This window comes from Podarcis vaucheri (genome assembly GCF_965113315.1).
Source record: "Podarcis vaucheri genome assembly, chromosome: Z".
NCBI lineage: Eukaryota > Metazoa > Chordata > Lepidosauria > Squamata > Lacertidae > Podarcis > Podarcis vaucheri.
Genome location: NC_138758.1, coordinates 15,802,078 through 15,816,521, shown reverse-complemented (window position 1 = coordinate 15,816,521; position 14,444 = coordinate 15,802,078). Strand labels below are relative to the sequence as shown.

The window sequence follows — 14,444 nt, the reverse complement described above, 5'->3', positions numbered from 1 at the left end:
GAATCGAAGGCTTCAGCTATGGGAGAAGCAGGACCCTCTTGGAGTGTAATACTGGAAACTGGAGGCTCAAGTTGCATATATGTGTAAATAAACAGTATATTGTGAAGTTACCACAGTCTGTGCTGTGTGAACCCTGAGTAAGCGCCTGGAATCTCATGCCACTCTGAGATTGAAGTGGTGTGCAACACTATGAAACAATTAGCATTCAAAACAAATTGTTTCAAGTTGAATTTAGAAATGGAACATAAAAAAGTCAAGGTGAAATTAATTTGCATAGGTTGGGATAACTGTCCAGTCTACACAGGAATAGTAAAAGCTATTGCAAGTGTCCAATTATTTTAAGGGAGGAAGTGGGAGAGATGGTGATGCTGAACAATCCGTCTGGAACCACCATCATTGGAAACCAACATTTCCTCAGTGAGTCAGACCATTGGTCTATGTAGCGCAGTATTGTCTACATGAGTAGCACTGTGGTCTAAACCACTGAGCCTCTCGGGCTTGCTGATCAGGAAGTCGGTGAGTTGAATTCCTGCAACGGGGTGAGCTCCTGTTGCTTAGTCCCAGCTCCTGCCAACCTAGCAGTTCAAAAGCACACCAAAAAGTGCAAGTAGATCAATAGATACCACTCTGGAGGGAAGGTGAACGGCGTTTCCATGTGCTGCTCTGGTTTCGCAAGAAGCAGCTTAGTCAGGCTGGCCACATGATCCGGAAAAACTGTCTGTGGACAAACGCCGGCTCCCTTGGCCTGTAAAGTGAGATGAGCGCTGCAACCCCAGAGTCGTTTGTGACTGGACTTAACTGTCAGGGGTCCTTTACCTTTACCTTTTATTGTCTGCATTATCTGACTGTAGCTCTTTACAGTATCAGGTCTGTCTTCCATTGTTACCTGGAAATGCTGGTGATTGTACTTGGGACTTTCTGTATGCTAAGCATGTGCTCTGTAACTGAGCTATAGCCCTTCCCCTTCTTAAGAGGTTCAGAAATGCTGTGCCATATATTTCAGGCTGTGTGGCACTGTGCACTTACTGGACCCTTCCATAGTTGTGATGGAAAATAAGCAGAGTTCCAAGGAAAGTTCACTGTGTCATCCAGCAAATAAATGTAGTTTACAATGTGATCAGTGCAATATCTTATCCTCTGAGCTCATCTATTTGACCACCTGGGAAACATTTACATGAGCTTTCTGTAATTTGGAACTGTGGACATGTTGGAGATGCCTGGGACTAAGTCTTTAGCTCCAATGATTTGGTTTTTAAGATTTGTCAAGGTGTGTTGTTGAGAACTTTTTTTTTTCCATTTCCATTTTGGTAGATGGGCATTTTGATGGATGTCAGAACAATGCTATCTTCAAAAGGGGGGGGGGATCCAATGTATTAATCAAGTAGAGTTAGGAATTTCCAAATGATTATGCAGTTTCCAAATGATTTTGGTTGATTCCTCTGTCTTTCTGTGCAAAGGGATATTGTCATTATAACTGAATTTTGATTATTTGAATTATGAAACAGTGACCAATTTTTAATTTTCTGGAGTGTGTTGAGGAATCACACACACTTTAGTGCAGATGTTTTTTCTTCTTCTTCCATTTGACACTTAAAAATGTGTTTCAGAAACTTTAGGGGAGGCAAAATTTTCCAGAGGTATATCACATTATGCATGATGGAGAAAGTGAATTCAGAAGTGTTTTCTCCTATTCTGAACACTTGAATTCAGTGTCATCCAAAGAAATTGATCGGCAGTAGAATCAAAACAGACAAAGGAAAGCAATTCCTGCAGTACATAATTATCTTAACAGAATTCAATGCTACAAGTAGTGGAGATGACCATTGCTTGGATAACTTTAAAAGCAGTTGGATCACCTCATTTTCTACAGGTTAAGAGGATGTTAAAGGAAAAAGAACAGAAACGCGAGCTTCTGGCCAAGTGGCAAATCTAATTTCACACACTTCACAGAGGTTTCGCTATGAAGCAAAAAGAGATGCTTGACCATTCATCATTATTAGCTACTATTATTACTTAATAAATTTCTATCCTGCCCTTCACTCGAGGATACAATATAGAAACACAAAAAAATACATAACAGAGTAAGAAACAAAAACAATAGCCCTCCTCCCAGTTTAAAAGGAAATGGCTTGTATAATAAGTGAAAAGCTTGGGAGAAGAAGAATATTTTTGCCTGCTGCCTAAAGGTATATAAAGAAGGCAGCAGGTGAGCCTTCTTGGGGAGAACATTCCACAACTTTGGAGCCACCACAGAACAGGCCCATTCTAATGTTGCTGCCCTCTGGAGCTCTCACAGAAGTGGCACACAAAGAAAGGCATCAGATGATGATTGCAGGCATCGTATCAGTTTATATAGGGAGAGGGGATCCTATTAAAAGCCACTGAGAGCTTGAGGAGATTTTACAGGGACACCTGTGTCCCTCCCAGCAGAGGACATCATACAGGGCAACAAAAACATTTTCTGTGCCAAAATCAGGGCTAAACCCTGATTGAAATGGATCTAGAAAATCATTTGCGTGTCGAGGTCCCCAAGCCACCCCAATAACTCACACATCACACATCAAATTTTGTTTTAGGTTTTTGGCATGATTTTGGCCACAACTTTATTTGAATACACACATGTGAGTGGTTGCTTAGGCATTGGTTACGACTATCTGTCCTTGCCCCAGGGACAGAACTGACGTCCGGATTCCAGCGGAAGCCAGTCAGGGAAACAATTTTGGGGAGAAATGAAGCTGGGCATCAGTCCCTCATCTCTCACCCTCATGCCCCCTGGGGCTTGCACGGCCCAAGTCCAATGCCAGGGACTAGGACGAAAAGGATGGCAAGCCCCTGAATTCCTTTAACGGAATTCCCTCACAGCACCACCACTAACCCCTCCCAACCAATTTTAACCAACCTTACAAGTTGTGACGATTTGCTACGCAGTAGGCAAATACCAAATGGCACCAGCCAATCAGCCAAATGGACAAAATTCCTACTAGGCCCCTGCCTCAAGAGCAGACGACCCCATGACAGGCATAGCAAGGTCAAATGCAAAGAACCCCCTCAATTCAGGTAGGGTGGGCGGGTGATCCAGTGCAAGCAGCCCAAGAGGACGCCCAAAGATGGGCATCCAGCATTTAAAACCTCTGACCCCTCCTCCACATTGGCAACAACGAAATCTCCCTGGAGACTCAATTTACCCAATCACTGCCTGAGTCCCCTCCAAACATCTGCCCAGTAACAGTGGGGTGGCCTGCAGGCCCCCACCACAACATGTGCTCTCTGTCAGGGAGAACACGTTATGTTGAAGTCTCCCAGAAGTAGCACTGGGAGTGCTCAACACTGCCTCTGAGACCAGCTCTCTCAGCTTATGCGGGGAGACTGCTGGGCAATGAGGTGGGCAGTAAACCAGCAAAATCCCTAATCTGTTCCAATTGCCCAATGCCAGGAACATACATTTGTTCCGCACCCTCCAGCTGGACAGAGACCCCCAACTCTCAGGTCTACCCTGATGCTGCACCAAATACCCAGGTGGGCACAGCTCCAACTCCACCCTGCTCACCCACCCAGGTCTCAGTGATACAGACCAGATCAGCCCCCTCATCCACGATCAGGTCATGGATGAGGGAGGTCTTATTCAGAGCCAACCTGGCATTCAGCAACAGCAGCCGCAGACCCAAGGACTGACTGATAGGACAACCACAATTCCCCAGGTAGGAGGAGGGGCTGGCACACAAGGCAGTCACTAACTGCCTGTGGCATGTGCCCCTTACCTGGCCTGCCCCGCTTCCTAAACTATACTGCAGCTGGGGCTTACCTGCTCTTCTCCCAGACACATAAGACACAAACTAACTTCAGAAACCTCTGAATATGGAATTCCTTCTTCCTGGAGACACAGATGGTCACAATATTGATGGGCTTCTGTCATGTAATTAAAACACATCTGTGTCCTCCCAGAGTTTTGGAAGCATTGGGTTAAGCTTGCTCTGGGTTTCAGGACTGCCTGCACTCTAGTTGTTTATGCTGATTATTTTGGATGATTTATTTGTGTTTTGGATTTTAAAATGTGGTTTGAGTTTATTGTGTCAGGAACTGCTTTGTAACAAATCTCTACCCAGCCTTGCCCTGGGTTCTATTTGTTCTCCCCAGCACTCAAACCTTTTGATATTCAGTGAGTGTTTAAGGACCCCCACCTACAGTCTCAAGTGCTACAGGGTCATCAGAAGGTGCACTGCATGGTTCTGCGGCTATGGTGTCTGCTCTAACAAAATCCAGTTACTTGTATTCAAAGCATTCTTAGCAGATTCTGCTTCTGGGATGGGGAATTGACATCTAAAGCCCTAAATGGCTTCAACCCTGTATACCTGAAGGATACATGTGTCCTTCAATTGGTGGAGGTCCAATTGGTAGAGGTCCAGCTCCAAGGGCTTTCTGGTGGTTCCCACATTCAAGAAGTGAAGTTATAGGGAACCAGACAGAGAGACTTCTTGGTAGTGGCACCTGCTCTGTGGAATATCCTCCCATATGATGTCAAATAAATAAATAATTATCCAACCTTCCATAGACATCTGAAGACAGCCCTGTATCAGGAAGCATTTAATGCCTGTGTTTTTCATATTTTGTTGAAAGCTGCCCAGAGTGGCTGGGGCAACCCAGTCAATGGGGTGGGCTACAAGTAATAAATTGCTATTATTATTATATCATTGTTGAAGGATTAGCACAGAATTCAGGGATAGGAATATTCACACTTCACTTATATAAAAGTTGTACATTGCTGCTGCAGCAACTACTGTAATCCATCAATTAAAAATATTAATCAAATAGAGTATTGGTGATTATCAATTTTAAGTGGGCTTGGAAGTACAAGTTACAATTGCTTGTTTTGTAAGACTATTTTGCATTAAAAGGCAATGAACACATTAAAGCTTGGTTTTCCTTTAATCGGTTAAAAGGCAGATACTTAATCTATCGTCTTTAATCTGTTGACAGCTCTGTAATATTACTGTATGATGCATTTGAAAATCTTTGCTGAGCTCCACATAAACCCAAATAATGTTTAATAGCCCACAAGACAGCCGAGGAGAATCTAGACTGGATTCAGGAAACTGCTGGTGTTTGAAACTTTGTACCAAAATTCCACACCATCTCTACAGTTTAGAATTTCTTGCATTATCTATACATTGCTGACATTTATGTTAAGGATTTCACTGTGTATTAGGCTTACCTGCTTAGATGTGAGTTTAATAAGAAAGCCTTCTTAAGTCTTGAATGGTCTGAACAACAGATAGATCTCCCAGGACTTGATGTCCAGAGGCAAACCATTCTTACCTGTTCTTAAGGCGAAGCATGCTTTGGTTCCTTGGGAGTGCTGGGCAAGTATGCAATATTTGTCTATCAAGATAACTAAGATGGATCTTAGGGACCATCAATAAAGTATGTCAGCAGATGCAAGGTGGGGCTCAAGGAAAATGGACAAAGGGGGTCTTCTTGTCAACATCTCTCACACACAGTGAATGAGTGTGGGAGGCAGAGTGGCATCATGCCTTCTTACCATGCCCTCAGTACCAAATTGTTCACACTCCCCAATGGTCACTATACTGGGTGTTAGTAAGAAAGGAGCCCTGTATGTGGGTGCAACTTTATGCACACGGGAATCCCCCACCCAATCAGGGATCCTCATAGGCTCCTCTGAAATGGTTGAATGTGGCACCCACACCCCCTCTTGAGGGTATTATACCCTTAGCTTTGCACCTCCCTTGGGTGTTTTATGAACTCTTACATGAACTCTGATAAGGCGTTTTGCTTGCCTGGATGGAGGATAGAAAGGTGTGCGTAGTTGTGTGCGTAAATTAGTCTGCTACACTAAAGATAACATTTGCATTCATTGCTCCATTTGCCCTTGCCTCTGGCCCCACTCACTACTAGCATGTGGCCCCTGGAAGGTTGCCCGGAAGGAAATGCAGTCTTTGGGCTAAAAAGGGTTATATAAAGGCTTGCCCTGTATTAAAGATTTGAACTCCTTAGGATAGATTGCCTGTCATCAGCAATGCAGAGTTTAAATGAAAGGTGATTGGGGGGGGGGATGTTTTTGAAGCTGAACTTGGGTGAAGCTACTTTTCCTCCCACTACTCATTGAATGTTTTAAAGAACTGCATATTCACATTGGGATCTATCTCATCAGGCAAATTCTAAATCCTTTTATGAATTTCAAGATGCTGAGAAGTCTGTAGCTCATTAAGAAGAGAGAGAAGGATGCCTAGGATAAGCCAGATATTGAAAGTGGTCCCCAAGGGAATTTGGGGGCAGGAGGGATTTGTGGTATTAGCATTTCTAACAGGATTTTAAAAGTTTCCGATGCCACCATCCCCCAAAAGAAACCCCTTAATAGAGAAAGCTATTGGGATTTGAACACTTTCATGAGCCATTCAATCACCTGGAGACTACCTTAGTTTGTAAAGTGTTATCTGCATTACTCTTTTGCGATTTAAGAATATTTGCCCTTTTGCTGGATATAGCACTGCTAACCTTCCTGTCTTTTGATGCCCAGTTGTCTTTATGGTGCATGCTCAAGAACATGCCATTTTAATAATGACCTCTTAAAGTACAGTAAACCATTGCGGTATCAGTCTCAGTGCCACCCTTTCCTACGCAGTGAGTACTGGGAGGTGCGATAGAATGAACTCCAAACAAACAATGATCTGGATTAAAAATGGCCACAACTTTATTGATTACAGGTGTAGGAGGAATTTTGGCTCAAGCATTGGGTGTATATCCATTTCACCCTTCTGCCAGAGGGCTGAAACCACTTCAGGGTCGTGCCAGGGAATATGGCCTGCCCTAAGATGTTGATCTATTGAGGTGGTTGTCCTAAGGTGGGGGTCGGCAAACTACAGCCCGTGGGCCGGATCCGGCCCAATTGCCCTCAGTATCTGGCCCGTGGATGGTCCGTGAATCATTTGATTCCTTCGTTAAATTTTTTTTTATTAATTTTTTCCCATGTGCTGCCATTTTTTTGGGGGGTGCCATTTCCCCCCCTCTCCCTCTCTCACACAGTGTCTCCTCCCTCCCTCCTCCTGGCTTCTCCCCACCCTTCTCCCCGCCCTGCGTAAAGGAGGAAGGATTGAGCTGGCTGAGCACCATTTTGGGCAGCACCGCTCTGGAGTTAGCCAGCCCTTGCCCGGCAGCACCATAGGTAGGCAGGGGGAGGGGAGGGGCTAGGGTATAGAGGGGAGAGAGAGAGAAGCCCCCTCCTCTGGGTACGCATGCATGGTCCAGCCTGCCACAAGGTCTGGGGGATGGTGAACTGGCCCCCTCCCAAAAAAGTTTGCTGACCCCTTTCCTAAGGCCTCCACTGAAAGTGCTATGGCTCAACTGCCCCATACCTAGCTTCAGGACAGAGAATTCCACTGATACCCCTCTAATGTGGTACCTTGGTTATGACACTGGTTCAGTTCATGGTAATGTACCACTTCACCCAAAAGCTTAAAGTCTAGGCATCCACCCAATGCCTTAACCGCCCAAAGTTGTGATGACTTGCTATGGGAAAGGCAAAACCTCTAGACCAGCCAATTTGTCTACAAGCAAATTCCTACCTGGCTCCAAATAATGGCAACCATTAGCAACCCTAGCAAGGTCAGAATGCACAAATAATAAAAACTGGATAAATGAAATAAAACCTCAGGAATAGAGGTTAAAGGAGGCACCTCAAAGGAAATTATGATTAGAATGTATAATACAGAATCGTCCTAAAAATAACAAAATGCTAATAAAGGGTGGGAAGGTTTGCTCTTTGGCCACCTGAGCTTTTATTGAGAGCCAGTGTGGTGTAGTGGTTAAGAGCGGTAGTCACGTAATCTGGGAAACCGGGTTCGTGTCTCCGCTCCTCCACATGCAGCTGCTGGGTGACCTTGGGCCAGTCACACTTCTGTGAAGTCTCTCAGCCCCACTCACCTCACAGAGTGTTTGTTGTGGGGGAGGAAGGGAAAGGAGAATGTTAGCCGCTTTGAGACTCCTTAGGGTAGTGATAAAGCGGGATATCAAATCCAAACTCTTCTTCTTCTTCTTCTTCTTCTTCTTCTTCTTCTTTATGCATTGCCTCATGTTGGCCCATTGGAAGCTGGCATTTTGGCAGGGAATCCCAGAATTCCCCTAATGGCTGGCAAAGACACATGGCCCTAACTGCTATGGATGGTGGACAGAGGCAAGGTCTGCACCTGCCACCCACCTGAGAAGAGTTGAGTAGTCACTGTTTTACTAACATCTGTATTTGGTAACTGAAGATTAGTATTTGTTTCTAGGTTTTTTTTCTCAAAGTGTTGGCTAGTTGTAACTAGGAATGAAAAGATTTTAACTACAGGTGAAGCCAGTGGAGCAGTTCTTTTCTTTATTTACTTTCCTGAAATTCTGACAGCAAGTTAGTTCTCCAATTCAATGATAACTGAAAATACTGATTCCAGAATGTAGAGGGCAAACTACTGAACTTGTGGAATTGTGGTGGCCCCAGGACACCCTTTCAAACATGTTCATATGCATGACTGCAGAAAAAGAATCTTATGACAACCATCACAACAAGACTGCACTTTGCAGTGTTCTGTTAGTGCATATATGCAGATTGGTATCAGAGGAGAGGAAGGGAAATAAATAAATAAAAATAATGGAAAGCTCTGAAGAACTGCATATATAACACACACTCTCTCTATATATAACAAATAGAAATATAAAACAGACAAATAAGGGAAATTTCTACTCCAGCTCAAAACCCACACCTGGTAATTCAGAAATCATTCTGAGTTGCCAGTGTGGTAAGGGTGTTCAAGTGTCAGACGAGGGCTTGGAAGATATGTTCCTATCTCCACTAAGCCATGAAGACCACTGGGTGATCTTGAGGCTGCCATACACTCATGGCAGGATTCTTGTTAAAATGGAGATGGACTTGAATGAGTAGGTATTGGGAAGCTTCCTTTCAAAAAGGGATACTAGAGGCAAGTGTTGTAGCTGCTAGTATCCCTACATGGGACAGAAAATTGCATGCTATCTCTTCCAACATTTTGTCTACAGTTGTCTCTCAACACCTATTGAAATATTTATAAAGCCTATGGTGTTATTGAAACCTCCTCCATCTGCTGAATTGAAACTGGAAGCACACTTAAACTCATACACACAAAAAGGATTTCTTTAGGCAGGTATGGGGGAACTGTGGCACTTCAGGAGTGGTCGAATCCCAACTCTTACCAGTCATAACTAACATGGCTAAAATTGGTGATGGGGAGTTGTAGTCCAGCATCATCTGAAGGATCACAACTTCCCCAACCTTGTCTTAGAGCACAAGTCTCTTTTGGGGCATGCCTCCAACTGGGTGGAGAGATGACTAGATTACCAGTGCATCTTCAAAGAAGACTCAAGAAACCCTAGCTGTGGTGGAAGGGGCTATGTTTATTCAAATATAACAGCACATATTATCTGCAAACAACCAAATAAACATAATTAGCTATATGAAAATATAGCTCCCTCCATACTCCTGAGCACATTGACAGGTTGCACCTGTTTAGAGAATTACTGGTCTGCAGCAAATTACCGTACCCACATCAGCCTAGCACAGGGTGATGAGTGTGTTCCTTGAAATACACAGCAAACCTTCATGACTTGTCAAATATATATTTCTTGGGGAGCCTAAGACTGCTGAGTTGTTGAATAGAAATAATGGTCTGTTCATTCTCGCCTGCTCATATTGCACTGACACACACAACAAAATCTAGTGTTTGAAAAACATCTGTTTTAATAGCCTCACCTTTTTATTACATAATTCATCCTCCTTTCACTTTAAACTAAGTGCTTCTCTACCTCTGTAGGCCAACACTAAAAGTGACTTAGGAAAAGATGAATCAGAACACATTTCCTAATAACCTTGCAAATAAGGGAAGAAAAGTGGTTGACACTAATGTGCAAGCGCTACAATACACATTTAAGTGCAGAGTGCAGTTGATCATTAATGTCGTTGGTAGAGTATCTGGGTTTTTCAGTCTCAAAAGGAAATAGAGCCTTTCACAAGGCTGTATTAGAGCCTTTAATCAGAGATGGATGCTGTTCAAAAGGCATTTAGCAGCTGGAGTGAAAAGTTTACCTAGTCACTGCCATTTCCCAAGAGGAGTACCTTCTAGAGCATGTGCACTTATGCCTATAAGCCGTGCCAGTCTTAAATGCATTTACTTGGAAATAAATTCAGGGCTGTGTCTCTTCACTTTTTAATTTAAAAAAAGAAAAAGAAAAAAGAAATAGAAATCCCTACATCCAGGCAATCCATGTTCTGCATTAAGAAAAAGCTGAGTTTTGAAATATGTGTAAATTATATTCACAGATACTTAGGGCTGCAACAGGTTAAGCTGTAGAAATCACATTTGATTTTCATACCTGTTTGATTTTTCTACCCTATGTTATCCTGATCCTAGCCTGATTTGACATTTGTTTCAATTCAGTAGCAAGTACAGTCGTACCCTGGAAGTCGAACAGAATCAGTTCCAGAAGTCCAGTCGACTTCTGGAAACATTCGGAAAGCCAAAGCACGGCTTCTGATTGGCTTCAGGAAGCTCCTGCAGCCAATCGGAAGCTGTGGAAGCCCCTTCAGACGTTCGGGTTCCAAAAATAGTTCACAAACCGGAACAGTCACTTCCAGGTTTGCAGCATTCAGGAGCCAAAACATTCAAGAACTAAGCTGTTCGAAAACCAAGGCATGACTGTAGTGGGAAAAGTGCCAGGACAACCCTCACCTCCACCCCACCCCAAACAACAACAACAACAATGCTTGGCTACAATGAGGACCTGTGTTTAGAAAGTGTGGGCAAAAGCTAAGTGTGAATGAGCTGTTAGTGTTTGTTTCATCTTTCCTTTCTAAGGGACCAAATTGCATAACACAATCAAGGCTTGACAGCAGGCTATGAGCAGGGAGAAACCAAAGCTGGTCAGTGCCACTATGTTAATGTCATAGGCAACCTCATAGACACTGGCACACATCTTCAAACACATAGATCTTCTGTTAAGGGTCCACAGCAAGGATGGCAAAAGCTAGCCAGAACTTGGAATACTCTTCACTGTAGTTAGACACTTCATCACATGAGGTAGTGGTCATTGGTTCCTGAAAGCTTGCTATGGATGTGGAAGTGTTCCTGCTCAAAACTTCAAGGTAACCTCAGCTTGCTCCTGTAAACTTAACTTTGGGACCTTAGAAGCAATCCCAAAACCCAATGGGCGATATTTTACTTCCAGGGATTAAGACTACAATCCAGCTACTTGTGTCTTTCCCAGTGAAGAAACCCAAGCAAGAGACAAGAGGTTCTGCTCTGGTTCCAATGAAGTTCTGGAGCCATTTTCCTATTAGAGACCATGAGTCCTGTAGACATGTCATGGAGGGAATAGTTGGATCCTGAGGAGGAATGGGAGAAACTCAGGTATTTGGAGCTGGATGATCTTAGGAGAGTCATAGCAGGATGAGGGAAGTGAGATTGGGCCCCAATAATTGTTTGAATCTGTGGCTTCAGGAACGGAGAGCGGGATCCTAGGAGGTACAAATGGGTTGATAGAAGAGTCTTTGACATTAGACACTCCTTCTCCTTCAGTGGAGGTGACTAAGAGTAAAGCAAATGTTGAGCAAGTGGTAACACTCTCTTTGTCTCCAAGAACATGGAGATGCCAGTGCAGTCCCAACCCACTAATAGAAGTGCCCATTTGCATACCCAGTCCTAGAATGTGCAAGAGGCTTATTGTTTGTTGGATGAATGTATCCGCTTACACTTAGTAGTGTATCTATACCTCTTATGTATCTGCTGCACCCTGTAACCTGTAATTTGCCTTATCTACCAGTTGGATTTATGCATTGATGCCTTTGGCAGAAACTCAGATGAAAGTTTGAGTTCTCCATCCAGCAGTGAGTGCCTCATGTCTTAGTGCCCTATGTCTTTTATCCCTCCTTGCTTCATGGGCAAAGGCAGAAGTAGAGTCACAAAGCTGAGGGAGGAAAGATAATAAGCTGTATTTGGAAACCTATTACCCTCTTCTAAGAATACACCATCACCATATGAACAGTAGTAGTATCTCTTTCAATGCCAAGGTTGCAACTAGAGAATTGGATTGCATTTCAAAGAAAACTGATGCAATTTGCACTTCCTGGACAAATGCAAAAACCAGAACATGATTATTCTTCAAATTGTGCACATCTCTGAATTATGTGATGCATTTTCAACAGCCTATCCTCTGCTTATACAGATGTGTATTTTAGGGAAAATGCGTATAGAGATGTATAATTTAGATACAGACGCAGCTGGTAAAACACTCCTCTCCCTCCTATTTGCATATTTAAAAATCTAAGGTTTCCATTGGCAAGCAGACATATTGTAGAGATCAAATATTCCTACCATTTTTTGGTGCCTTGCTGGAATCAAAGTCCTGAATTCAGAGAGACACTTGTGAGAGGAGAATGGAACTGCTGTACAAGATTCCTCAAGTGTGTAATAGAGGCCTTTTGGGGTAATTGGGTGATAAGTGTCATTGCACAAAACAAAATCAAGATGAATATCTTTATTGAAGAACGTCCTATCAAATTCCACCCAGATGTTGTAGATAGTGTTTGTCTCAAAGAACTGGGGAATAAACTTCTTTTTTCTCCCTCTGAGATATTAAGAAGTTGCCAGGAAAATGAAAATGAAGAGTGCAGTAAGTGCTGGAAATGAAAACATCAACCCTGAGGCATGAAGTGCTATTGGAGAGGGATCGAGAAACATACAAGAATAAATGGGTTAGAGCTGATAAAGTTTGAGAGCTCCCTTCTTGGTGCTTCACCTTGAAGTTACAGAAATATTTCAGAAAGTGTATCTCTTGGTTGTATGGAGGGCATTTGGAGGGAGATGGAACCATGCTGTCATTTGTCTCATATTCCAAAGTTGTTGGTTGTAGCAGTGTGCAGATGGAGAACTGTACATACAGGCCCCTCCTTTGCCTTCCCGCTGATTTTCTTGAAATTTTCACCCATAAGGTGAGCAGATGCAAACATATATAAGAAAGAGGCTAGGGCTAGAATAGTGTTTGCCAGATGTTGTTGGACTCCAAATCCCATCAGCCCTGGCCAGCATGTGCAATTGGTAATGAATGATAGGAATTTTAGGTCTGCAGCATCTGGAGGGTAACACAATGACTAACTATAGGCTAGAATTTCTTTGTAGGTCCAAGTTGGAACCATGAATTAAAGGTACTGGAACTGGTACATATTGACAAACTGGCAGATCAGATTTAGAAAAGGAACAGTTTCATTCTGAAATGGCAATCATTTGTTATGTATTGGGATCAGCAGTTGGACCATAAATAATGCAGTTTTATGTATTAAATTTGTATACTGCCGTACACCTGTAGATTTCAGGACAGCTCACAACATAAAATCTTTCTGCCCGGACACTGAAGTCCAGCACCGAGGGCCTACTGACGGTTCCCTCACTGTGAGAAGCAAAATTACAGGGAACCAGGCAGAGGGTCTTCTCGGTAGTGGCGCCTTCTCTGTGGAATGCCTTCCCATCAGATGTCAAAGAAATAAACAACTATCAGAAGTCTGATATTAGAAGGCATCTGAAGACAGCCCTGTTTAGGGAAGCTTTTAACATTTGATGAATAATTGTATTTTAATATTCTGCTGGAAGCCACCCAGAGTGGCTGGGGAAACCCAGCCAGATAGCGGGGTATAAATAATAAATTATTATTATTATTATTAAAGCACAATATAAAAAACACAAAATGCATAATAAAATAACAAAAAGACATATAGACTAATCTCTATGCAGCCTATTTTCTATAAAATCTAATTAATTCAAAGAGAGACTCAAAACATTGCATGAATGCACTAGCAAAACAGCAAATAGAAAGCACCCAGATTGCAGTTGTTTTAATAGTGATGTATGGAAGTGAGAGCTGGACCATAAAGAATGCTGATCGCCAAGAATTGATGCTTTTGAATTATGGTGCTGGAGGAGACTCTTGAGAGTCCCATGGACTGCAAGAAGATCAAACGCATCCATTCTTAAGGAAATCAGCCCTGAGTGCTCAATGGAAGGACAGATCGTGAAGCTGAGGCTCCAATACTTCGGCCACCTCATGAGAAGAGAAGACTCCCTGGAAAAGACCCTGATGTTGGGAAAGATTGAGGGCACAAGGAGAAGGGGACGACAGAGGATGAGATGGTTGGACAGTGTTCTCAAAGCTACTAAAATGAGCTTCACCAAACTGCAGGAGGCAGTGGATGACAGGAGTGCCTGGCGTGCTCTGGTCCATGGAGTCACGAAGAGTCGGACACGACTAAACGACTAAACAACAACAACAACAAGAAGAAGAAGAAGAAGAAGAAGAAGAAGAAGAAGAAGAAGAAGAAGAAGATTACAGTTACTTGGCTGGGTGCAATTTTCAATGCCACCACCACTTTCTCTTGG

The 14,444-nt window shown here is 43.1% G+C and overlaps 1 long non-coding RNA gene across 1 annotated transcript in view; it reads left to right on the top strand.

Moving 5' to 3' along the window:
- Window positions 1-14,444, top strand: part of LOC309523474 — a 383,438-nt gene that overhangs the window by 296,698 nt on the left and 72,296 nt on the right. The gene's annotated exons all lie outside the window — the stretch shown is intronic.